Consider the following 6,000-nt stretch of genomic DNA (forward strand, 5'->3'; position numbering starts at 1 on the left):
TAGCACATACAACTAGCAAGCGTCAATGTTCAAATCCAAAGTCTACATGAAGAACCATTCAAGACTCAAGATCAAGCTTCAGAAGACTTATAGATAGGAATCTTGTAACTCGTAGTTGATAGGCTTAGCTAGTCTTTTTCATGTTTTGATTTTTTATGTAATATCAGGACCGCAGACGGAACCTCGGCGGAACGACACCTCGACTAGCTCTCCATCTTGGCATACTCCATCATCTCACTCACTTATGAACTACATGTGGCGTGATTCCTTTTTAGTCAAGGATATGTAGGCAGCTCAGCTACCAGGGATCAGTCACATTCCTCTCTCTCTCTCTCTCTCTCATAGTTTTACTCCCTCCAAATAAGGGTCGGGTCAAAAACCTGTCTAGTCGTTCTTTGTCTGAAAACTCTTCGCGTTTCCAGTCAAAGAAGGGTAGCTGTAGACATGTGATTTTTGACCCTCCCCAAGATTTTTCATATTTTAGCACGCAAATATTTAATTTAGGCCTAATATAGCTATTTCAACTATTTTTGACTTCTTTACTTTATTTTCGTCATAAAAATGGAAAATAACAAAAAAATACTTTAGTATGTATCTTTCATAATTCTTTAAAAAAATATAATGAAAAAAAATACAAAAAAAAATACAAAAATAGTACCTTGTTTTTATCTTTATATAATTTTGAAAATACAAAAATATATAATAGTTTCATGTTAGCTTTTGCATTCTGTAGTATTTTTATCTTATTTTAAAATGAGTCAATTAAGGTGTTGGATCCCAATTTTAAGAGTTTTTGGAGCCCAATTCTTGGCCCAATTCAGATTAGTCCATTAAGCCTAGGGACCCTTCTAGACTCTTCTTTGGAACAAAAACAAATAAAAAAGACCCTAAGGAATTAACACAAAAGACCTAGGGACTAATTGTCAAAATACACAAAATAATAACCTAAACCTAGGCTCTACATAAAAAAAACGCCTAGGGACCTAAGGCAGCAGGAGCGCCGTTTTCTATCAAACGAGACCCCCCATCAGTTCATCTCCTTCTTCAAAAGCATCCCATGAACTCCATTGAAGCAGCCATTTTTCCATGTGTTTCACAGGAACTCTGACAGCTTCATCTTCTTCATAAGAGAAGCAACCTCGCCCCAAGCCAGTCCGTTCCCGACTTCATCTTCTTAACCAACACCCCTGAACATCACAACAACCAGCCCATCTCCAATCATCCCAACGACCAGCCAAAAAACCAGTCACCAACGTCCACCAGTTCCATCGACGACCACCCTTCAGCTCATCATCGTCGGAAAACGACCACCTCGCACGTCGAACACAATAACCAGCAACCCCGACCAAACTCTCCGTCTCGGTCATCAGTCACCACCAGCAGTAGGTCGTCGTAACCACTCTTCAAACCATCTATTAAACCCCTATCTCTGACCAAACCAGTAGCTAGCTGCAAAAGAAGAGAGGAAAGGGAGTTTGAAAAACAGTAACGACAACAGAAAAGCAAATAAAGCTGACCCGGGCTGCCTGAAACTCGCTGGAAAAATGAGCTCCAGCGGCTCGTCGGATTAACTAGTTCCAAACGTGATAAGCAGAACCAAGTGACCTTACCCCAGCTCACCATCGCCGCTGTTTCTTTCCATTCCTCCACCCCCTACTGTCTTTGTATTGTCGGAGTCATATCGTCAACGATGAACAAGTAGTAACGTCATGGGTTTGGCTATAATCATTTATTTGGCATTCCTTCGCGTGCGTCGTTTGGCTGTGGTTCCAGTATCACCATTGTTATGGTAATAGCGTCATGGGTTCCGGCGAGTGTCGAGGTTTGGATCGTAGTTCCGTCGAGAATTCCATTTTGGTCCGGTGATTAATGTTGTTTATTCGGCGTGAAGATTCAATGTAAGATTCACTTGCTTTGCTTTCATTTTGGTTTTGTTCTGATCATACGTTGTTGAAATGCATTTCTTTTGCATGTTGAATTTTTGCTAATGCTGAGCGTAGGGATTAATTGGTAAATGAATTATCTCTATTTGGGTTATACGCTAACATTTCAAAGGGGTGGCTGGAATCTTACTTGATTTTTGTTTATGACCATTGTGTTCCAGAATTGGTTCTTTGAAATATCGAGTCTTAACATGGAATCACGGTAGTTTGCATTAGGCACAATTTTAATTAATAATCGTGATTGTGTATACGTCCGCGTAGCATAATTACGATTCCAAAAACTAGTTCGGAGTATGCGTTCGTGCAACTTCGATCAAATTCTTCTTAATAATAAAATTGATTTTGATAGGCTACTAATTAATCCGAGGTGTGCCATCCACGATTTAATTTTCCATTGCCCTCGCAAACTTGTAAATGCGTTAGTTGCTTTAGGCGCGTATTTTAATAATATTACCTTCCTAAACTCGGGTGTGCATTTCATGTGACCCAAATCAAATCTTAAAACGTTGAATAAAATATGTTTAGGATTGCGGGTGCATTTCATGTGGCGCAATCCAAATACGTGTTTTAAACGGCGTTCAATCTTCTTTAAAAATTGATTAAAAGCGGTTTAAAGTTAAAATGCACATAGGTTTAAAAGTGTTTTATAATCAGATAATAAGCTAATTATAACAGTTGAGCGACCGTGCTAAAATCACGGAATCCGGTTATGCCTAACACCTTCTCCCGGGTTAACAAAATTCCTTACCCGGATTTCTGGTTCGCGGACTGTAATACAGAGTCAATCTTTTCCTCGATTCGGGATTTGAACCAGTGACTTGGGACACCATAAAATATCCCAAGTGGCGACTCTGAATTTTTAATAAATAAATAATCCCATTTCGATTGTCATTTTATGTTAGTAAAAACTCCCTTATATATACCCCTTACGGGTTGTAGTAAAAAAGGAGGTGTGACACAATTAACTATATTATTTCTTCTGCCTCTCTCTCTTACAAAATTAATAAACAGTTAATATGTAGTACAAGATAGATAGATGTTAATAAATCAAATAACGTCTAACTGTAAAAGCAGATAAAAGTTAAATAAAAAGTTTTAGCTCAAGCATGTGAATTTGAGAAATAATATCTATTGTTTACCTTGAAAATGGTAATTACAATTAGATTTGTTTTTGTGGTTCGAAAAATACGTGATCTATTTTTATGCTAGTTGTTTAGGCAATAGATACTAAGTAAGAGATTAGAAAATGAGATAATAGCTTGTAGATAATGTAATAATCAAACCGAATGGTCAGAGGTTAGGGCCTCGAGCTGATGTACACGGGACCTCGAGGTCAAGTTGGGTGCCTAGCTTAGGGTTATCAAGGGGGGACTAATAGTTATGACAACTTTTATGGAAGCCCTTCATGACCAATAATGAGTGATAAATGAAGAACAATCAACAGAACACAATGAATATAAGCAATGAATGTAAGTAAAGCAATAAATGTAAGCAATAGCGCCAAATAAAGAGTATGTTTGAGTTAGAGAGCAGGAAGAATGTTCTTGTGTATTCAATATTGAGTATCAGATCCCTTTACAAAATGACAATGATCCCCTTTATATACCAGGGGGAATCCCAATATCGTACAAATGCATTTATTACAAAGATATGGGACTGGTACAACCAGTTTAATGATAGGATACAGGTCTGAACCAGCCTATTAGGCATTGTCAGCTCTAGTCATGCGCCTTGGGAACTTCCCACTTTTTCTCCATAACTGTCGACATGTATTGTCTTAAGCCCCTTGGGTGTAAATCTCGACTGTAGCCTCGAGCCTTTGACTGACATGCTTACAAAGCGTCGTATTGGCCAAAAATTGGACCCTCCAATTTTACCGCATACAGATAGTCCCCGCATTTCTTAAATAAAAATGATAAGAAACGACTCTGACACCGATCTCCTCGAGCCTCTTGTGACGATGTCATGTGTATTGGCATCAGCTTTTGCAATAACTGAAACATCCCATCGATGCATCTTTCCTAGGAACACTTGTTACACTATCAGTTTATTTTTTAAAAGTAATAACGCTGCCGCTGATCCGTCTCCCCAAAACTATTGATTGTGCCTGTCTATACGTTTTCCAAAGAGAATTGATTGCGACTATTGGTTGCGCTACCCTCTCTCTATTAATGGAATCTTTCTTGAATCGAAACTTCATTCAGTCATTCTTTACCATCTTTCAACTCCTTTCTTTTCATCGCCCCATCCAATTTTATTTCTCATGTTTAACGCCTATGGTCGTAGGGTCATACGATAGTGCTTTCACCGGCTATGTAATGGCCCCTTCCCGGAGCTATCTTACTCCGAGCGGGATTGCACTAACTTGTTGTTGTTATTGTTGTTGTTGTCCTGAGATAATGAGAGAAAAATCTCAAACCAAGTTCGCATTAAAGGATATGTGGACTACGAACTTCTGCCCATCTCCTCTAATTACCCGATGTGGCATCTCCCTGTTTTTGATTTTAGTGAAGTGAGGTGGTTCCATCTAATAACTGTTGCATCCCGCTCTGGTGCAACGTCTCAAGAAGTGGCTTCACAATAGTAGTGCTGGCGAGACCCACACTCGCCAGATTTTTCACCCAACCACTTCTTCATCTTTTACTGCTTCTTCCTCGTCTTTTCCTACTTCTTCTTCATCTTTTTTTTCTTCTTCAACCTTGAAGATACCTTTTGAATGATCGAGCGGAGGCCACGAAGGAACGATTCTTGAAGACACTAACCCCGAGAATGTACCCCCGAAGGCAGATTAGTCTTGTAGCTGCTATATAGTTTTTCTTCTTTCCTTGGCTTCTCTGTTTCTGTGTAAGGACCCTTCGTGGGTTTTTGTAATCATTGTTTATTAATGAAAAAGTGTTTCTTTAATTATGTACCTGATTTTTGCTATATTTTCCTTTGTTTGCGTTTGTGAAGAATCTGAGTGCATGACTCTACTGCTCGGTACGAATACGGAGTCCGAGTATAAGTATTTCTCTGGTTCCTGGTTGATTAACACAATACCTTGTGGAACCCTTTGCTGTCCCTTGGATTGAGCTCGGACTAGATTGGTAAACTCAGGCCGCCTGTGGCCCCAACTTTGGGTTGAGTAGGAATAGGGCTTCGAAATCTTTAGAACGAAACTTAGCCTTTTAGACCCTGGTGATTGCCCTTAAGGGGGAGCTTGCCCGAACACCTCAAGATAAAGATAGCCTTTAGGCTTTCAAAAACAGTCCCCGAATGAGAGTTCGCTCAAGCTCGGGTGACATTGGAACTTGTTTTGAACTTAGAGAGAAGATAGCCTTAAGGCGTTGCAGATACACCCCAAATGAGGGTACGCCTAGATTCAGATAGCCCCTAGGTTAAAGTAACCGAGAGAACGTTTAACTTGATCCAAGGGCAAACAACATACCTAAGACTTATTGGAAGTTTTTGAGTAGAAGTTGGCTCGAACTTAGGTAGCTCGAGGTCCGGAAGATTGGGTAAATGATCCGCACTTGCAATAGAAGAAATTCTCGAGGTAGGGTACCACCTCACGGTCAGGCCCATATGAGTAGGTTTTTAGAGCTTATCTTCTTCCTGGTAGTGATCCTCGAGATCATGTATCATTTCGAGGCTTATAATGATATAAATGGCTCCTTAGAGCATATCTTCTTCTTGGCAGAGGTCCTCGAGATCAGGTACCATCTCTAGGCTTATAATGATATAAATGGCTCCTTAGAGCATATCTTCTTCTTGGCAGAGGTCCTCGAGATCGGGTACCATCTCGAGGCTTATAATGATATAAATGGCTCCTTAGAGCATATCTTCTTTTTGATAGAAGTCCTCGAGATCGGTTACCATCTCGAGGCTTATAATGATATAAATGGCTCCTTAGAGCATATCTTCTTTTTGGTAAAGGTCCTCGAGATCGGGTACCATCTCGAGATTTGTCGATGTGGGGTTTTGATCCCCAAAGAGTCGCACGACAGCGTTAATTGCATGACATAGTTATGAAGAGACTAAGGAAATCCCGCCGGCACATCTTCCTCAAGCAAAAAAT

This window comes from Nicotiana tabacum, chromosome 6, assembly GCF_000715075.1.
Source record: "Nicotiana tabacum cultivar K326 chromosome 6, ASM71507v2, whole genome shotgun sequence".
Taxonomy (NCBI): Eukaryota; Viridiplantae; Streptophyta; class Magnoliopsida; order Solanales; family Solanaceae; genus Nicotiana; species Nicotiana tabacum.